This window comes from Citrus sinensis, chromosome 9 (genome assembly GCF_022201045.2).
Source record: "Citrus sinensis cultivar Valencia sweet orange chromosome 9, DVS_A1.0, whole genome shotgun sequence".
In the NCBI taxonomy this organism is placed as follows: Eukaryota; Viridiplantae; Streptophyta; class Magnoliopsida; order Sapindales; family Rutaceae; genus Citrus; species Citrus sinensis.
Window position 1 is genome coordinate 20,052,591 of NC_068564.1, and position 22,614 is coordinate 20,075,204.

The 22,614-nt window shown below is 33.5% G+C and overlaps 1 protein-coding gene across 1 annotated transcript in view; it reads left to right on the plus strand.

The window, feature by feature from the left end:
• The first annotated feature begins 310 nt into the window (after positions 1 to 310).
• The window catches only part of LOC102627100 (UPF0481 protein At3g47200-like), an 80,964-nt gene continuing 58,660 nt past the window's right edge, over positions 311 to 22,614 (plus strand). The window contains exon 1 of the mRNA XM_052433474.1: positions 311 to 456. The gene's annotated coding sequence lies outside the window, so the exon portion shown is untranslated. The remainder of the gene's footprint in view (positions 457 to 22,614) is intronic.

Below are 22,614 nucleotides of genomic sequence, written 5' to 3' on the forward strand. Positions count from 1 at the left end.
GGGTGACAGATGGCGTGCGTCCATCAAGGGTAAATGTGACCAAAACTTCGTAATTGGTTAACTTTACAAGAACGTAGAGAGTATGGTTGGTGAAATTGAAAAGCGAAAAGTATTTCCATAAATTTTCCAAGGAACTTCTATTTTTTTTGGTGGGTTATAAAGCCTTTTTCGTTCTTTTATTTATTTTTTATTATTATCATTATTATTATTATTTGCTTAATGATAAGAAATTGAAATATAAAAGAAAGAAAAACTTGCCGTACAATTTAATTTATTTTCATTGGTGGGTCATCATTCATCATATCCTTTTTCCACATGCAATCTCCTTTGTATTATTAATAAAAGCAAAGGATCGGGTTCCTTACAATGGTAAGATTGGGATCTCGTCAAGCAAGAATCGTTGCACTGGTAAGATTGCGATCTCGTCAAGCAATAGGAACGATAGCCTTCAAACAAGTAAGTTATCACAAAATTGCTTAGAATAATGTATCTTATAACTCTGAAGCATTAATCGACTTTGTATGAATTTTGCTTAGTTTCTCTAGCCGTGTGAGAGGCGAGATCCGTGATATGGATCATTGCTGTAGGAATTATTTCTAAGGATATAAAGAATTGAAATTGAAAAAAAATATAACTTTTTGAGTTGTTTATGATCATTCGATTAGTGGGTTATTATTGTTGAATTTGTTTTACTCCCTCTTGTTGTACAAGTAGTGCTGTAACTATACTTCTTAGATGTTGAAACTATTATCAATCACTAATTGTTAGCTAGTACACATCGGAATTTTTGAAATTCAGACATAATTCTTGATATTCGTGGTAACTTTTATGAAAAATTTAAGTACTTGTGTTTTCAATGGATGTCAATAATTTATGGAAATGCAGATTTCAACATTCTTGAAATTTGATAGTGCTTGATATTGTGACTTAAATGCAGACCAAGTCATGGCAAGTGAACCAGCTGACATAGTGCTTGATCTTGTTGGGGAAAAGCTTCGTCGTCTAACTGCTACGCCATCTGATCAGTTCAACATTTTCAAGGTGCCCGATGTACTGTGAAAGTTAAATGAAAAGGCTTACGAACCAGAAATGCTAGCAATCGGTCCTTATCATCACGGCAAAGAACAATTATTGGCCTTTGAAGAGCACAAAACTCGCTATCTTAAAAAACTTCTAGAGCGTACTCGTATACCTTTGTCAGACTATGTCATGGCCATGAGGGCATTGGAAGAAAGAGCTCGAAAGTGTTATGGAGGGTCCACAAGTTTAAACAGAGATGAGTTTGTGCAAATGATGCTTCTCGATGGTTGCTTTATTGTTGAAGTTATTCGCAAGTTTAGGTTGAAACATTTGAGAGAAGATGATGACCCAAATTTTAAACTAGGTTGGATGTTACCTTCCATAGCACGAGATATGATTTTGCTTGAGAATCAACTTCCATATTTTGTTATTTGGAAGTTGTTTATGATGACTGACATGCCTAGTGATTCAAGGAACGAAAACTTTCTTGTCATGATCCTGCGTTTTTTCAATGGCATATTACCAGGGAAAGGTTGTCGAAGAGATATTGTTTATCAAGTTGATGTTTACCCCATAAATGAAATAAAACATTTGGCCCATTTAATACACGAAAATTGGCTTCCTTCACCTGCAGGAGTTGAAGCATATAGGAATAATGCCACAAATGATAGTTACTGGAGCTTCATTGGTTCTGCCACAGAGATTCAAGAGGCTGGAATCCACTTCCGGAAGGTTGAGGTCCTTAAAGATGATTCCTTGTTCGATATTAAGTTTGAAAATGGGGTAATGAAGATGCCGTCCTTGGAAATTGGTGATGCTACAGAAACTATTTTACAGAATTTGTAGAGATTTACAAGCTTTATAGAATCAACTTGAACAACCTCTCCCAAGATCCCCATACCAGAATTCCAAGATGAACCAAAGAAGATTCGAAAGTTACAATGATAGAAAACAACCCAATAGCAGATTAAACCAAACAGTAAGCAATCAAATAATCTAAAAGAAACTCAAGAACAACTCAAACACAGCAAGTTACGTGGTTCAGTCAATTCACATTGACTTACATCCACGGAGGAACAAATAGATCAGCTTTATTGACAGAACAAAGTCTCTTTTACAATCAGATTTTATAGAACCCTTCTCAAGGAACAAGAACGCTCTTTTACACAAGCACTCTCTCTCTCTTGAATCCTCTGAAATCCTCTCAGTTTGTTATTTTCGAATCAGCTCCAGCCTCTAAGTTTATAACGACCCAGAAACAATCCCAGCTAGGCACGTGAGCAGCAGATGACAATAACGTCTTTAACAGCCTTCACACGTCATTTAAAATGTCACGTGCGTTGCTCATGATTCTAATAACCAAAACGATAGAAATCTAGGTCGTTTTGTAAGGATAGTCAAAAGGTAGCAAGAAACGCCGATAACTGTGTCGTTTTGCTTTGTTGTTTGCAGAGCCAAAACTCCAAGCTTCCTGTCGTTTCATTAACCTTTTTGATTTGTTTCATTTTGGTCCAACATAACTCCACCTTGAAGCAAATCAACCCTGATCAACTTTCTCCTCATCGCTCTGTTTCATCAGAGGCTTTCAACACCAGCCATGTTTAAGCAAGCTTTGAACTTGGCTGTAGGAACAACTTTAGTTAGTATATCTGCTGGATTATCATCTGTGTGAACCTTTACCATCTTGATTACTCCTTTGGACACTTCATTTCTAATAAAGTGTAGCTTGACATCAATATGCTTGGTTCTTTCATAATGAGTTGGATTTTTACTTAGGTAAATGGCACTTGAGCTATCACAGTGGACTTCAACTGTTTTCTGGCTCACCCCCAATTCTTCAATCATCCCTTTGAGCCATAGAGCTTCTTTGACAGCCTCTGTGGCTGCAGTGTATTCAGCCTCTGTGGTTGACAGGGCAACCACATGTTGGAGACTTGCTTTCCAGCTGATGATGCATCCATTTAGCATAAACAAGTACCCTATTAATGATCTCCTTCTGTCATTGTCTCCAGCAAAATCCGAGTCTACATAACCCCATAGACCATCACATCTTCCTTCTGATCTCCCATATAGCAGTCCAATTCTGTCAGTGCCACTTGGATACCTTAGTATCCATTTGACTGCTTGCCAATGCTCTTTCCTAGGTGTTGCCATATATCTGCTGACTATGCTCAAAGCATAGGAAATATCAGGTCTTGTTAAAACCATGGCATACATCATACACCCTACAGCATTGGCATATGGGAATTTTTCCATTTCACGTCTCTCATCATCTGTCTTAGCACATTGTAGATTGGAGAGCTTGAAATGAGAGGCTAGTGGTGTTATTACAGACTTACAGGTTGACATACCGAAAGTCTTCACTATTTTCTTCACATAGCTCCCTTGTGATAGAAACATAGTGCCTTCCTTCCTGTTCCTCTTTATATCCATGCCTAAGATCTTCTTGGCATGTCCTAAATCCTTCATATCAAATTCTGAATTCAGCAGCTCTTTCAATGCTTCAATCTCATCTTTTATCTTACAAGCAATTAACATATCATCTACATACAGCAACAAGTATATGTAATGATGTGTCTCAAGCAGCTTGTAATATACACAACAATCGAAACTGCATCTTTTGAATCCATTTGATGTAATGAACTCATCAAACCTAAGGTACCACTGCCTTGGGGACTGTTTTAAGCCATACAGTGATTTCTTAAGTAGACACACATGTGCTCGTCTCTCTGGATCCACATACCCCTCTGGCTGAACCATCAGAATTTCTTCTTGTAATATTCCATGTAGGAATGCAGTTTTGACATCGAGTTGATCAAGTTCCATGTCATAAACTGCTGTCATAGCTAGCAATACTCTAATTGAAGTATGTCTAACTACTGGTGAAAAAACTTCTTTAAAGTCAACCCCTTCCTTTTGAGTGTAGCCTTTAGCCACTAACCTAGCTTTAAATCTCCTAGGTTCTGAAGCTGTCAGGCCATCCTTTATTCTGTAAATCCATTTACAGCCAATGAGTTTTCTTTTTTCAGGTTTCATTACCAGCTCCCAGGTGTTGTTTTTATAAAGTGATGACATTTCTTCATTCATTGCCTGCTGCCATTCAGTTTTGTATGAGCTTTGGATTGCTTCTTTATAACACCTTGGTTCTTCTTCATCAATCTCTCGTGAAGTGGCAAGTGCATATGCACTAAGATCAGCATAGCCAAATCTCTTTGGGGATCTTATTATTCTCCTTTCTCTGTCTTTAGCTAGGTGATAATCTTCTGTATGGGTTCTTTGATGTTCTGATCTTGTATCCCTATTACCAGCAACTTCTTCATCTGAGTTTGAAGCTTCTCCAGACATTTTCATTGCTGGTTGCTCCACCTCAAACTGTATAATACCATCAGTTTTGTTCTGAGGTCCAGCATTCTCAACAAGTTTCTCCTCATTGTGCCCCATCTGCTCATTGAACACCACATCTCGGCTGACTATACATTTTGGAGGTGATAAGTCTGTACACCAGATTTTATAGCCTTTTACTCCTTCTGGATATCCTATAAACATCCCCTTTAGAGCTCTTGGTGCTAACTTTCCTTGGTTTGCATGTGCATAGGCAGTGCAGCCAAATACTTTCAGCTTGCTGTAGTTTGCTGGTTTACCACACCATTTCTCATATGGTGTTTTGAAGTCTAAGGCTGAGGAAGGGCTCAAATTAACCAGCACACAAGCTGTCAGTAGTGTCTCTCCCCATAGCCCTTTAGGTAGCTCAGATTGTATCATCATGCATCTGACCTTCTCCATCAAAGTCCTGTTCATTCTTTCAGCCAAGCCATTCTGTTGTGGTGTTAGTCTCACTGTTCTATGTCTAGCAATGCCTTCTTTTGAGCAGAATTCATCAAACATCTTATTACAGTACTCTAGTCCATTGTCAGTTCTAAGAAATTTCAGCTTCTTCCCTGTTTGGTTTTCAACAAGTGCTTTCTACTCTTTAAACTTCCCAAACACCTGATCTTTGGTCCTGAGTACATACACCCAAACCTTCCTAGAGTGATCATCTATTATTGACATAAAAAACCTATTCCCTCCCAAAGATGGAACCTGTGAAGGTCCCCACAGATCTGAATGCACATAATCCAGGATACTTTTGGTCTTATGGACAGATTTCTTAAAGCTAGCTCGTGTGGATTTCCCTAGGACATAATCCTCACAGAAGTCTAGTTCCTCAATCTTGTCGGCTCCCAAAACTCCCTGTTTTTCTAATTCTTTAAGACCCTTTAGGCTTATGTGTCCTAACCTCAGATGCCAAAGTCTAGTGATATCAGTATTAGCATTCACAGACACACTAGATTCACCTGTTACTACTTCCCCATCCAAGACATAAACCCCATTCTTCCTTTTACCTTTCATAATCAGTGTTGAGCCATTTAGGATTTTTAGTTCACCACACTCTAATTTTATACTACATCCAATCTGATCAAGCATCCCTAGAGAGATTAAATTTCTCTTAAGGTCTAGAATATGCCTGACCTATTTTATCAGTCTTACAGTCCCATCATGTAGTTTTAGATGTATGTTTCCCATCCCAGTGACCTTACACACTGCATTGTTTCCTATCATTACCCTTCCCCCATCATATTCATGATAATCAGAAAAATAACTCTTTTCAGGGCTCATATGAAAGGTACAGCCAGAATCGAGGATCCACTTACCTTTCTGTACTTCATTAGTTGCCACACACACTCCAGCTGATTCATATCCCTCATCTTCAACAATTGCTGCATCTCCATTCTGATCTTTCTTTTTTAGCTTCGTTTCAGGGCAGTCTTTCTTGAAGTGTCCTTCCTTGTGGCACTGGAAGCACTTCAGATTCTTGTTTTTATCTTTTCCCTTTCCTTGCTTCTTTTTCTTTCCTACATTCTTGTCATTTCTGCCTTTCACAGTCAAACCCTCTCCACTCTCCATGTTAACCTGCTTTTCTTGTAGACCTCTGGTATTTAATGCAGCCTTAACCTCATCCAGAGACAAGGTCTGTCTGCCATACATCAAGGCATCTACAAAGTTGGAGTATGACTGTGGTAATGAGCTTATTAGAAGTAGAGCTTTACCTTCATCATTCAGACCCTCATCAATGGTCTCCAAAGTGTCACATACTCTGTTAAACTCATCGATATGTTCCTCAAGAGAAGATCCCTCAGCCATTTTTAATGAAAACATCCTCTTCTTGATATAGAGCCTATTTGCCAGTGACTTTGTCATGTACATATTTTCAAGCTTAGTCCATAGCTCTGCCACTGTTCTCTCCTTAGCCACTTCTCTGATAACTGAGTCACTCAGACTCAGAATAATTGTGCTTCTTGCTTTCTTGTCGATCTCAGTAGCTATTTCTGGAGATTTTGATGAAGACCCCTCATATCCTTCTTTCTTGGTTGTTGGTTCTAATGCTTCTCCCAGGCCTTGTGTTATTAACAATGCCTCCATTTTTACTTTCCACATATTAAAGTCATTCTTCCCATTAAACTTTTCAAGATCAACTTTAGGAGCTGTTATACTTGTATCTGATCAAGAAATCCAGCTCTGATACCAATTGTAGAGATTTACAAGCTTTATAGAATCAACTTGAACAACCTCTCCCAAGATCCCCAGACCAGAATTCCAAGATGAACCAAAGAAGATTCAAAAGTTACAATGATAGAAAACAACCCAATAGCATATTAAACCAAACAGTAAGCAATCAAATAATCTAAAAGAAACTCAAGAACAACTCAAACACAGCAAGTTACGTGGTTCAGTCAATTCACATTGACTTACATCCACGGAGGAACAAATAGATCAGCTTTATTGACAGAACAAAGTCTCTTTTACAATCAGATTTTACAGAGCCCTTCTCAAGGAACAAGAACGCTCTTTTACACAAGCACTCTCTCTCTCTTAAATCCTCTGAAATCTTCTCAATTTGTTATTTTCGAATCAGCTCCAGCCTCTGAGTTTATAACGACCCAGAAACAATCCCAGCTAGGCACGTGAGCAGCAGATGACAATAACGGCTTTAACAGCCTTCACACGTCATTTAAAATGTCACGTGCGTTGCTCATGATTCTAATAACCAAAACGATAAAAATCTAGGTCGTTTTGTAAGGATAGTCAAAAGGTAGCAAGAAACGCCGATAACTGTGTCGTTTTGCTTTGTTGTTTGCAGAGCCAAAACTCCAAGCTTCCTGTCGTTTCATTAACCTTTTTGATTTGTTTCATTTTGGTCCAACAGAATTTCATTGCATACGAGCAGTGTTCTCAAGACTTAAATCTGAAGCATGTAATCGATTATGTCGAATTCATGAACTGCCTCATCAATTCTTCAAAGGATGCTGAATTACTCCGCCGTCGTGGAATAATTGAGAATTTGTTAGGAGATGACGAAGTGATTGCAACCTTATTGAACAAGCTTTGTGATGGCGTTGTACTCGGTGAGAAGTTCTATTACCGTGAGGTTTTCAACAAAGTGATTCTGCATTGCAGTAGGCGTCGTTATAAGTGGATGGCCAAGTTAAGGCACAATTATTTCAACACTCCATGGGCAATCATCTCTGTTCTTGCTGTTGTTGTCCTACTTCTCCTAACGTTGCTGCAAGCTCTGTTTGCAGTTCTTTCTTATTATCAACAAGCGCAAAGCCATTGAACATAGAAGCAGTTGTAAACAAACTTTTGAATAAATAACAGGCTGTGTTTCAATAATTCTAGAAAATTATAAATTTCAATTTGAGATTTGTGGTTGCCATGCTTATTGTGTCATACAAAGGCTGTTCGACAGATAGCCCAATGATGTGGTTTTGACGTGGAAGCCATAATTAAAAATTTGCTGCAAATGAGATTGGTATGAGAGCCTCTGGAAGGTTTGGGCAAGAACAATCGAGAATAATCCAAGATAAGGATGTGAATCACAAAAGGAAATTAACACAAAAATATACAATGAGTTTTTGTCATCCGTTGTTGTATTCATTGATGTAATCTAGAACCGTCGATTTTTGCTTAAAGTAAGTTCAACAAAGCATTAATGAATTAATTATAGATCAACGTTGAATTTGATATCTATTTGATTGGCCCTAGCTAGAGGTAGCAAAAATACCTGCCCGGTCCGGACCCGGACCGTACCCGGGCATTGCGGGCCGGGTAATACCCGGCCCGGGTATGAAGCCGGGTCGGTCTTGGGCATCACTTGATAAACCCGGAACCCGGATTTTATTAAAAAAATTATAAAATATATATTATTTTAAATATTTTATATTTATTTGACTTATTTATTATACATATATAAAGTTTTAAACACTTAAAGTTTATATTTTCATGTCAAATTTTATTGAAATAAATTTAAAACTTATAAAATTACTAAAAAATAAAAAATATATACACATAAAATATTAAAAAATATAAAATTCGGGTACCCGGATTAAAACCCGGCCCGGACCCGGACCTGGACCGGTTGCATCCGGGCAGGGTCCGGTCATGGCAATACCCGGACCCGGCCCGAGGTTTTGCCATCTCTAGCCCTAGCTAGGAATTTTACATAGGCTCTCCTCAGAAAAGACCAAGTGCTTAGATATGTGCTGTGTAATTTTAAGTTTTAAAGTATTTTGGTTCCTTAAAAATTGTGGCAGATCCTCAACATCAAAATTTAATATATTTTGATTTATTTCTTGACTTTCTTATGCACTTAACTCTCTATTTTACCACCACGTTCAACTCTAAATAAGATTCGAGAAAGGATAAAATTTTAATTCAACTTCTACTTAGAAACAACTTTAATTTATCCACTAAAAATGTCAAAATATCAAGTTACTCCCACTTACTTTTTGAGAACATAAAAAATAAAAATAATGTGCCTCCTTTTGCACTTGTCTTCTAAATGAAAATGAGTGATAAATTAGAACTTTCACATTTTTGAGAGAGCAAATTAAAAATTCTCATTCTATGTGGGGGGGGGGGGGTGAATTGAAGTTTCACCTTTTAAAAAAATGTAACTTGACAATCCCAAATACTTACTTCTTGGAATCAGCAATGGGCAAGTGATGGTTAGTGAACCAGCTGACCTGGAACTTGATCGTGGTGAAGAAAAAATTCGTAATCTATGTACCTATACCCTCACAGTTTAGCATTTTCCCAGTGCATGATAAACTACATAAAATAAATGAAAATTCTTATGAACAAAAAGTGATACCAATTGGTTAGAAATATAGGGCTCCAGCCCAAAAAAAACCCATCAATTGAATTTCGAGTCGGGCTTGGTCATAAATCAATGTTATTGTGAAAGGTAGTTAGATAATTTCATCTTCTTCGTCATATTACCTTATTTACAGAAATGATGAATTTGTGGACTCTATATAGCATATATTGCTCAAACAGATGAACAATGAACGAAATAAATGACAAAGCGTAGCAATTGATTCTCAAAGAAGAAACGATAATGAATGAGGAGCAAAAATCTCTCATTATCATATCCTCCTCTCGCTTCCCTCCACCTCCAGGTGGGTTTCATCATCATCATCATCACTTATTCACCCCCATTTCTAGAATGACACTACTTTTCATCTCTAACTTCATTCATATTTTTGCTTTTCGTTCACAGGAGTGAAGCTATCATACAGTACGGCGGGGTGCAAAGTAGACACATCAATGCTCCAATCAACGGTACTCTTGTTGGAATATTGGCAGCTTTAAGGTCATTAAAGACAGAGTCCGGGATTGGGTTGATGATCATCGCTTCACACAACAAAGTCACTAATAATGTCGTCCAAATCGCCAACCCCAGCAGTCGAGCATGTGATGCTGAGTCTTGAGCATGTGACGTGTGATGTGTTAGGGTTTGTGTCTTGAGAGTGTGTGATGTGTCACGTGCGTGAGTGTGTAATGCGTGTGTATGATTTTTTTTTTTTAAGTATTCAGGTCAGGTTGGGTCAGGGCATATAAGGCTGAATGCTGACCCAAATTTGATATTAAGGGCCGAATTCGATCTTTTTACCCTTAAATACGGGCCAAAATTAAAAAAACATTTGGGCTAGCTCAACCGGACCAGAAATTGAGTTGGATTTTTTGTAAAGATCACTTGATGTCTTTTTAAGAGTACAAAACACCCTATATGTCTTGTAAACCTTATTCAACCACGAGTATTCATAATTTGAATTTGCTTCTGTACATATATTTTTTTTACTTTTAATTTTATCTGCGTATGGCCTGTTGTTTTATGCACAACAAATAATTCATGGATTTTGATTGGGGAGGTGAATATTTATTTAAATGTTAATAATTCAAGAAAATGTGTAGGCTTATGGCTAACTTTAAATCTCCAAAGGTGTGAATATTTGTTGAAACATATACATTTTACCATGGATTCAATCTAATATTAAGAATTTGATCAGTTCGTACATTCAATAAGTACTAGAGTGAAATTGGCCCACTCTGAAGTAAAATATAATGAAAAGTTAATTTCATAGCATTGATTCATTGAGCACGTCCTCACAAATTCACAATATACGACTCCTAATAACGGGTCAAGTCAGGCCGGAGCAAACCAAATTAGCAATCCAGTGCCATGCATGGCTCGCTATCGGAAGTTGCGGCTTGCCGATCAAGGAGTTTATTTTTTTGCATCGTTTGATTATGTACATAAATCAGCTTTATAGTAGGTGACTAGGTGTAGATATTTTATTTTCTTCCAAAGTGTAATCAGCGTGCATCATGATAAAATTCGATGATATATTACAAATACATTTTCATTGATAGACCTGTTCTATATCACATATGATGTTGATGTGTGACCTGTTCTATCTCACGCTTTATGCCAAAGACTTGACGATGGGCTCTTCTTTGTATCATTAATTAGTCAACATTCAATTTCATCAAAAACTCATAAAATCAAGAACTTGTCGGCTGGAAAATTCAATGAAACATTACTCTCATCGACCCCATCGATTCATGATTGTAAATCAGAATTCTTTCCATTTCGGTGGAAAAGAAGTTTCCCGGAAGTAGAGAAGAAGTTCCATCCCCACCTTTGTCGCGATTCCTGAGAGGTTTCATCATGAATATGTTTGTGTGGCCAACAAAAAAAAAAAAAATGTTTTGAGGTTTGGATAAAAGAAAAAAAAAATTTGCAATACCTAAAACACTGAAAATAGTCGTAAATAGAAGTTAAGAGTTAACATCCATATATCTTAGTTTTAGATTTTTAACTCCTCAAAAAACGTTTGTTTTGATATTTAAAAGAGAAAAATAATAAACCAAATCTTATCCCTTGAAAAAAAATAAATGTCGGGTGTCCTAGTTTCTTACTAAAAAAAAAGAATAATTTTAGAGGGTACTATAATTTTGTCCTAAGAAAAAATAAATCCAATTTCTTGAAAGGTATAACTCATCGTGCAACGCTCGGCGTTCTGACTCACTTTCGCAATGTTATTATGAGACGCGTTTTATGCCGGTAAAAAGAAAATATTTTGTCAGTTGTATTTGATGTGCCATGTCACAAAACAGACTCACGATTTATTTTATAAATAAAATCTATTTCACGGAAATAGAGAAGAAATACAGAGGGAGTTTCACGAACATGAATGCTTCTCTATCAAGTCTATATAGCTAACTAGTCATTTACACTGAGCAAATATTTTGCTGAGAACAAATCATGGGCGGTACTAGTCCTGAGAAAGGCCCTTCTCCTAAGCAGAAGCCTGGTGAAACCCAAGCAGAAACCACACGTGTCCAAGCCACTCATACACCAAAATCAAAGGATGAATCTCCAGACCAAAACCAACAAAGCCAATGCCAATTACGCCGGCCACAACAATCAGAGTCAAAGCGCAAGCGCAAACGGACCCACAATGGCCAGTCCAGTGAAGAGCCCAGGATAACAAGTCCTGATACAGTTGTTTATAAGCCAAACCAGTCTGATGAAGAACTGCAGGAAAAAGCCAGGGCAAAATCCCAAAAATATATGGAGGAAATGGAAAAAATAGGAGTGCCCCGGAGACCCTCAGCGTCCCCCTGGATAGCCAATATAAAGAGATCCTTTCTAAGTTTACCCTTTAGAGAAAAGTCAGAGAGGATGGAGGAAAATTTTACATCCTCCTCAGAGGACTCCCAATCACCAAATCAGCAAAACAATGCTCAAACGGGTCCTGAATCTGATGGTGCTAATGGGCCAAGTCAAGCCGGCGGATCAAATCAGGTGCAAGGGAACCCTCCCTCTAGGCTGGGGCGCCGAGTCACGAGGTTTTTATGCCTTCGTAATTAAGCGTTTTCACATCTAGTGACAAAGTGTAACCAAAAGAGTGGCAATGAATATTCATCGTCTAATCTCCCACGGGAGATAAGTTTCTGTGTTGTTTATTCTGGTAGCCAGCTGAAGCGACTGACGCAATCGCTACTACTATTTAGTTCACGTCTCCTTTTTCTTTTTCTTTTTTCCCTTTTTTGTTTGTTTGATTAAAAGTTTTTGTTAATTCCTAGTCACTTCTATTTTACGCTATATAATCAGTCATTGTCTCAGTTCTGATTCGGATCTCTCTTTATCTCAATTTTTCTATATAATCAGTCATTGTCTCTGTACTGATTCGGATCTCTCCTTAATTTAATTTTCTTAACTAATCTTTTTTTTTAATGTTAGCATTTAAGTATTTCAAGAGATTTAAAGCTCTAATCTTCTTTTTTTTTGTTAAATACGTTTTCTTTACCAACTAAAAATCTAATATTGTCGGCAACTCTAAATCAATCACCTAATCTCCTTTTTCTTTTTTTTCTTTTTTCATCTTTCTCAAACAATTATCACAATTATATTAAATTGGTTTTGATTTTCTTTGACTTCCTTTTTTTTATTTGAGAACTAATATTTTATCAGATAGTTACATCATACAATCAAACAAATTGATTAAATTTTATGAAATATTTATCCAGACAAATAATTAAAACTACAATTTTACATTAAATGTTATAAAAGACTCAAATTGTTGCTCTCATATCGATCTACCACCCGGTCAAAGGTTGAGTGACCTTTTTTTTTAATCATATAAAAAGAATATTTTGAGAATATGAAATGAGAGAATCAACATTTCTAAAGATGATAAAAGTTAAAAAAATAAAACTGATCTATTGATTTTTTTTATATTTAAATTTGGTGAAGTCTTTGTTTTGAGTTTTGAATAAAGGAAAAAAAAATTGCAATACCTAAAACACTGAAAATAGTCGTAAATAGAAGTTAAGAGTTAACATCCATATATCTAAGTTTTAGATTTTTAACTGTCAAAAACCGTTTGTTTTGATATTTAAAAAAAGAAAAAGAAAAATAAAAAATCAAATCTTATCCCATGAAAAAATTTAAATGCCGAGGGTTCTAATTTCTTCCATATTAAAAAAAAAAAATTAGACGTGAACAAAATATCTCTGTACTATACTTTTGTCCTCAAAAAAAATAAATCCAATTTCTTGAAAGCTATAACTCATCAAATGGAGTGCGATGCTCAGTGTTCTGACTCACTCTCGCAATGTTATTGTGAGACACGCGTTTTATGTCAGTAAAAAGAAAATATTTTGTCAGCTGTATTTGATGTGCCATTTCACTTAAATTAGATAATTGTTTTAAATAGTTACATGCATGCCTTAGTTTTACAAATATTGCCGTTACAAATATGGAACAGGATTCTCATCTGAATTTTATTGAAGGGTAATTTTTAAAAATTTTCCCTGAGGTTTGGACTTGTTGCAAGTAGATGGCGAGAATTGATTTATTTGTAAAAAACCCCCTACCGTCAGTTAAGTTTAACATTGACCGTTAGTTGACCGTGCAAAGACAATATTACCCTTAACAATAGTTTGTAAACGAAAATAACTAAAAAAAAACCAAAATTATTGGTGCAAAAAGCACAAACCCTATTTTTTGACAATTTTATCCTTGTCAATTCTAAAAATTTACAATATCATAGGTAAAGATTATGACTATTTTATTTTTAAATTTTTAATTTTATCTTTCTTGTAGGAATTTTAACGAAATATCAATAATTTAAAGAGGATTTTTTAATTTTTTAATTTTAACTTTTTTATAGGAACTTTAAGAAAATATCAATAATTTAAAAATGATAAAATAGCTAATAATTTTAGTTTTTTTTTTAGTTATTTTCGTTTATAAACTATTGTTAAGGGTAATATTGTCTTTGCACGGTCAACTAACGGTCAATGTTAAACTTAACTGGCGGTAGGGGGTTTTTTACAAATAAATCAATTCTCGCCATCTACTTGCAACAAGTCCAAACCTCAGGGGAGATTTTTAAAAATTACCCTTTTATTGAATTCTTACAAAAATTTCTCATGTATTTTTTTGCTGGTAGTATGCAGATAAAATTTAATTTTTTATTTTTAGATTATTAACTATCAATCAACAGTTAAATTATTTATTCAATGCATAATCATATTAAGAAAAAATTATGATCCTTCAAATGTTAAAAAATTAATGAGTAAAGTAAATACACAATTAAAAAAATTTAAAAAAAATAAAAAAAATTTAGACATAAATATAAGACGAGAGATTAAAAAAATTTAAGTTGTAAGAATTTTAACATACAATCACAAACAAAAACAAAAAATATGAAATTTTATATAAAATAAATTTATAAATATTAAAATATTTTACCTCACTATCCAAACTTTAATCCATTTAAATTTCAATTTCTCCATCACTAATCACTCAGTATTTATTAAAAACTCTTAATTCTCTTAATTGTATTAATTCACCTTTCGGCGCCTTTTTTGACCACATCAAATGCATGCATATTTCTTGTTTTTTTTCTTTTCTTTTAAAGTTGAAAAGGAAAACCTCCAATCAGAAACAGAAACAGAATTGCATTTTAACTATGTCGACTGCAATTTAATCTCTCGGTTGGTTGGAATCACCCATGCACCCATGTTTCCTTTTACGATCTATTGGAATTTAGTGCACTTTTTCTTTTCTTTTTTCTCTATAATTTAATATTTTTATCCACCCATATTGAGTTGTCTGAATAATCTGCTTCGTCTAGTAATTATTGAATTTTGTTAAACACTATTAGAAAAAAAAATATATATGAAGCTTCTTGGTTAATTTTTGTTCGAGAAATAGATGCATTTAAATCTTGAAAAAAATTAAAATTACTTTATGCTTTTTGAATTACTTGGAAACTGGAAAGGAACATCTGGAGCAAAATGTTTCACACATAACTAGAAAATGCTGATTTAAAAAAAAAAATAATGTTCTTGAAGTGTTTGAAAGGGCAGAACTATAATAGTATGTTTATTTACCAGCAATGGAAATGGAGATTTTGAAATCGGAAGTAATGACGTGTTTATGTACAAAATTTGGGCTTAGGATCGAAATTGAAATATTGTTGGACCCACAAATTTGAGAATTATTACTAGAGTTTTGAATTTTTGATTCCCAAATGGAACTTGGCAATTACAATTCTATTCCCAAAAACGACCTTTTCGCCACTAAATTTTTAAAACTCATATTATCCTTGATTTAAATAATAATTAAAAATAATAAAATTAATAATGATGACGATGATGATGATGATGAATAATAAATTATAACTATAAAAATATTTTAATAAATAATAATAATTATAAATTATATTATAATAAATAATATTATTATTGTTGTTGTTGCCACCACTAATTGACAATAATTAACAAAGGGTATTTTAGTAAATTATGATAATTCATTCCGATTTCAAGATAAAATAAACACATCAATGGAAATTAATCTCATTCTGATTCCTACAACTCAAGTAAATAATTTATTCTGATTCTCATTCTAACTCATTTCGATTCCAGTCCATTCTGATTACTTATTAATAAATGCACCATAAGACTATTTTGAAATAGTTGAGTAATCTTTAAATTCAAATGACACATGCAAAGCCAAAAGAGAAAACGCTTATTGACAAAGTGAATAAAGGTAAAAAAAATTTTAGTCATGAGACAGTCAACAATTAGATAATGAGTTAATCTTTCAAGAATAGTAAATACCCGTAGCACTCCGCACTTTACTTCCAATTAAGATCACGGCTCTATTTGATATTGAGATTAGGTATTTGTAGCTTGTACTTGGTAAACACTTACTATTATAATTTAAAAATTAAATTAATTTGATTTGACACCTGTAATATAAAATGATATAATATTTTACTAATTTTATCAAAATTATTATTTAAAAATTATATTTAACCATACAATATTTGTTGATTAAAAATAGTTTTGTAGAAAAAATATTTAGACTAAGACTCTCATATAACATATAGACTTACTATAATTTAGAAATCGTAACTTTGATTTTTCATAGTAATAATTTTTACTTTTATGTCATGATCCATCACTGCTTATCTTGTTAGATTAAGATCCGTGACCAACGATATTTTAGGTTATGATTCAAGTTTGATTTATACTTGACGTATGAGCATCATTATCACTATCGAGAACAACTAGCAATAAAAAATGTTTTTCCTCAAAATTAGAAATTTTTTTTCTCTATTTATATATAGTGGCTCATTTGTTCTTTTCTAGATTAACAAGCATTTTTATTACGTTTTGGTGGAAACAAAAGCTCTTTGTTTTATCCTTTTTTATTATTTTATTAAATAAAAAATATTCAATGTAAATTAAAAGATAAGATAAAGTCCCATCACTTGTTCTTGTTATAAGGCACATCTTGTAAAATAATAGAAGACCCTTATAGGCTTATACACAGGCATATTAAATGAAGCCTCTTACTAGATAATATATTTTGATTTTTTGACACAAATATCTAATTATCTTACTTATCAATCCAATAGTGGTGCAATTAATTAAGTAAGCTAGCTCCGGAATCATTTGGGTATATACAATAGTGTCTACAATAGTTAATCCTACAATTAAGCTAGTTTGATTATTTAATTATAAATCTAGTTCACTAAAAAATTAGAATTGACCTCTATAATTACATGTGATTTAGGATAGTATTTTCGAATAATAATTCGACACATGCCATATTGATTTATGTACTGAACAACCATTTTTAGCACATCATTAATTCAATTGATATTTCAACTATCTAATTAATTTAATTACATTTTGTTTCTTGACACTTACTGACTTTTTTCTAATGATCATTTTCAACATACTAAATATGTTGACGCACTACTGCCAGAGAATTCTATGACTAAGTACCGAAAATTTATTCAGAGATGTGTTGTACAAATTATATATTGTTAATATATCATCTCACTGCTGATAATCGTTCCCACTAAAATATCGGGTAATGTTGACTACAAATGTATATTGCACCCATTGATAACTTAAATAAAATAACAAACACAAATATAAAACTATAATTAACTCAAACTTGAGATTTCAATAAAATTAATGCTTATGAAATTTTAATAAGTTTATCAATCACTTCAAATGTAATTAAATTTCATATGCAATTCAGTTCAATGTAGTCAAATTATATCAGTAAATTCATATATGTTCAAGATAAATTATTCAAAACATAAATAAAGCGTTTAACTCTATTTATCAATAGTGAACTTAATTTATTTAAACATAAAATAATTTGTAATATATTTTCTATGAATTCATATGATGATCACATAAATACATATAATATGATTAAACAGAGCTTATTCCAAATACTTATACAATTAAGATATATGAAAAATATCTCAAATATTTTATTAATTAAAAAATATATTTATTATAAATAAATAAATAAATATACTTTAAAGAGAAGATCATCTCATCAATATCAACTTTTATTTCATACATAGTTATAGTCTCTTTTCTATAGAAAATCTTGATACCTTAAACTCCGTTATTCAAATTACACTTTGCTCGATGCTTAATGTAATATTAAAATTTTAAGATTAAACATATTTTATAACGAAATCTTATATTTTAATTTATAAAAGATTATCTTATCCAAACTTTCTCTGATGCTCTGACAATTTAAAAAAAAAAGGGGTCGGGCTATGTTATTGCTGTGGTTTTACACCTCATTTTTTGTCTCTTCTGAATCCACTCCCAAAAGTAGTTTAATGGTTAAATGTTTCTATCAGGTTATTAACAATATAGTCCCTACTATTTGCTACAAAATTAACACAGTGAAAAAATTTAAAATTTTGACATATAAGTCCATAATATTTTTTTTACATTTAGTTATTTTCACCAATAAAATGACTTATTCTTGTATTTAAATTAATTTATTCAAATTAATACTCTTTTTTATTAATTAGTTAATTTAATATAAAGTAAAACATGTATTAATTGCAAATCATATTTTTATGATAAATGTTAATATGAATTTAATCTATTGTTATTAATTTGTGGTTAACTTTTTTTTTTCATAAGACTTATTCATTATACAGTCAATAAGTTCAATATGTAATAAGAATATATTAATTTACTAATAATAATGGGTTTTTAAATTGTTTAGTGAGAAAGTATCAAAAAGTGAGGGAAAGAAATGGGTTTTGATTTATTCTTGTATCTAGGGGCCTGATGAACAAGTTTAGAAGTTTTTTTAATAAGGATTTAGAGTCAAAGTTGTTTTATTCTCCATACTTATTTAGGAATTCTCAACATCTCATATTTGATGACTTTGAGTCAGTGATAGGATCCAATTGTTAATTACTAGATATGAGGGCTTGAAACTAGTGGGCATGTAAATAAGTTATTCAATTTTTTTATATATTATTTTAATTTATTTATTTAGTACAAACAAAATTAGTTTTATCAAAGATATATTTGACATTTAGGTAGGTGTAAGAGTAATTTTTTTTCAAAAACTTTGATGATTGGTATGTGAATTAATTATTAAAAAAATTACCCTACCCATTTATTTAAGTTTAAAAAATTAAAATAAGTAGGATTAATGAGTCAAAATTTAGGACTATCTCATTATTTTTTAATTTTATAATAAAATAGAGATTTTTAATTTTATAACTCAGAAAAGACAAAAAGGAGCAACGTAGCTGGACCCCTAAAAAAATTGGCCGCAAATAATCAAAGGAATAATGGTAGAACTGCCATCCCCTCCAATGATCGGAAAAGAGTTGGGTTTTGGGAGGAAATTTCCAGGAATCCAACAACCATCGACTCGAAGGACCAAAAAGCCTGTAGGTTTAATTTCAACCCACGTTGCTGGCACCAAAAAAAGGTTGTGGTACAGGAGCCATTTTGCACCTGCAAACCAAACCAAACATTTGACTTTCGTCAAAAAGAAAACGAAGGATCGTCAAAAAGAAAACGAAGGAAAATCATTGCACTGGGAAGATTGGTATCTTGTCTCGCAACCGGAAAGTCATCTGTAAGTGATCATAAATAACTTGTTTTAATATAATGCATTTTTTACCTTTGAATTGATTTATAGTGAATTGTATTGTGTACCCCAAGAATTTTGCTTAGCTTCTTTGGCCGCGCCCGTGAGATCCAAGATCCGTGAGCTGGCTCAGTTCTGTATCAAATATTACTAAGAATATAAAAGAATTGAAATTGAAACGAATATAAAATTTGGTTTTGTTTATGATTATGGTCATTCAATTAGTGTGCTATAACTGATGATTTGCTTTCACTCGTTGTTGATTTGTCTCACTTCCCTTGTTATACAAGTACTGTCACTATAACTCTAATTAGAAGTTGAAACTATTATCAATGACTATTGTTTTTTTTTTTTTTCCCAAAATTTATAAAAAGCAGACTTAATGGCATTAATGATAATTTTTATGTAAAATTGAAGTACTTGTAACTTCTGTAATTATGCATAATTAATTTAGTTAAATTTTATAGTAATCAACATTTATGTCTTTATATCCACTTAAATGCAGACCATGGCAAGTGATCCGACTGCAATAGTACTTGATCTTGAGGAAGAGCTTCGTTGTCTAACTAGTACACCATCTCAGTTTAGCATTTTCAGAGTGCCTCAGGTATTGCGTAATGTAAATGAAAAGGCTTATGCACCAAGATTGCTATCAATTGGTCCTTACCATCACGGTAAAGATCAATTATGGGACTTTGAAAAGTACAAAATGAGCTATCTTCAAAGGCTTCTAGAGCGAAGATTGGATATACCTTTGTCACGCTATTTCGCGGTCATGAGGGAACTGGAAGAGACAGCTAGAAATTGTTATGGAGGGTCCATAAGTTTAAACCAAGATGAGTTTGTGAAAATGATGATTCTTGATGGTTGTTTCATTGTTGAGGTTTTTCGCAAGTTTAGGTTGGACATGGATGCCCCTGCTTTGGGACAAGGTAATGACCCTATTTTTGAACTGAGTTGGATGTTACCTTCCATAGCTCAAGATATGATTTTAATTTATTAGCCATGTACATGGTACAAAACATGAAGTCTAGTTAACACATACATTACAATCTTGTTCCTGCACTACCATTTGATGAAGCTGAAGAAAAAGTTTCTGAAACTTGTACGCCCATGTCTAAACATCGTACAGCTTGGCCCTTTGAAAAACATTCACAGAGGATGGAACCCTACCAAGAGTCCCAATCACAAAATTAGCAAACGGCTGCAGCTAATGCTCATGATGACGGGCCAACTCAGCCCGGATCCAACCCAGTGAACCCTGTCGGCGAAGCGAGTTTTTTTCACATTTATTCGAAAAGATGGAACCCTACACTGCAGTTAATGCTAATGGGTCAAGTCAGCCCGAATCAGATCTAGTGAACCCCTCTTGGCGGAAGAGAGTTTTTTCACATCTATTGGAAAAGATGAAACCCTATACTGCAGCTAATATAATGGGCCAAGTCAGCCCAGATCAAATCCGGTGAGCCCTCCCCCTAGGCGGAAGAAAGTTTATTCACCTCTATTCGAAAAGATGGAACCCACCAAGGCTCCCAATCACAAAATCAGCAAACGGCTGCAGCCAATGCTAATGGGCCAAGTCAGCCCGGATACCGGCCCACTGCGGAAGAGAGTTTTTTCACATCTATCAAAAAGATAGAACCCTACGATGCAGCAAATGCTGATGCTAATGGGCCAAGTCAGCCCGGATCAAATCCAATGAATCCTCCCCCTGGGCGGAAGAGATATTTTTCATATCTTTTGAAAAAGCTGGAACCCTACCAAGAGTCCCACTCACCAAATCAGCAAAACAATAGCCGAACGACTGCAGCTATAAAGCTAATGCTAATGGGCCAAGTCAGCCCGGATCAAATCCAGCACAAGGGAACCCTCCCTCTGGACGGAGGCCCTGAGCCGAGAGGTTTGTTTCCCCTCTATTGAAAAAGGTGGGTAATGAATATCTGGCCCATCCTATTATGTAACTTGTTGGCGTAAGCAGAGGAACCCGTATAATTTCTAAGAGTTACGGCTGCTGATCCTAGTACTTGACCAGTTGACTGTGTTGTGAAAAGGCTTCCTAGTCTATCAATCTCCTACACCATCTTTGTTGAGCATTTTTAGAGTGCTTGATCAATTACGTAATATAAACTAAAGCCAGGATTGTTTAAGTTGAACAATTTCAAGAAGAAGAAAGCGAACTGAGCACATCTTTTACAAAATCACATAATTATATCATATGTATTTAATTTCAAATTAGATAATTATTAATTTATATAATAAATGGGTATTATAAAAATTAAGAATTGTTTTAAAAGAATTTATGATTAATCTATTGGAGCTCCAAGCTTTACTTTAAAGACTTGAAGATGAGGTTCCTGTATCATTAGTTAATATTGTGCGTCATCAAAAATAAAGATGAGCGTAATCAATCTGCAAATCAGAAAATCAAGAGTACTTCACTACCAAGCAAAAGTTACTTACAAGTAAGTTCAATGAAGTATCATCAAAAGTTATTATACAAAATATGAAGTCTAGTCAACATTTACAAATGAGGAAAATGAAGATTATGTTTGGAGAAACTAAATGAAACCTCCTCATATTTTAAAACAGGTCTAAAACCCCTGCGGTTATAATGATATTAACTTTATATATTATTTTACTATTTTAACTTTAGTCTTGATGTTATATTTCCTTAATAATTAAATAAATTTAATAATGAATTAAAAATTATGGAGAAATATTAGCAACCTAACTCGAACAATCAACATACCAGACCCTAAATTCAAATTTCTTCCCATCAAAATTAACAAAAACATCCACGTTAGGCATCTGAGCACAATAATAATGGACATTACTATCATTATTTCAAGAATACCTGAAAGAAAATAAACTTGAAGAGAAGTTTTAAAATTTTCTTTTGTCCAAATCACTATACCAACAAGATCAGACCTCATTTAGCAACCTTCCACAAACATTATAATTAAAAAAAAGAACAAATTAAAAGTTCAAACTTTTAATACCCTTAAACCGATATATCAAAATCATAACAGACACAAATAAATTTTTAATAGGAAAGTTCATATTTTAATATTATAAATTATTATAAAAAATAAAAACTAAAAAGAACTTACGTTTACAAATCAGTTGATATTTCTCCATAACTTACAATTTATTATTAAATTAATTTAATCATCAAGGGTATATACGTCATTTTACTTGATTCATATTCTCAAAATATTCAAATTTGATGGCAAACATGGGAAAAAAGTTGA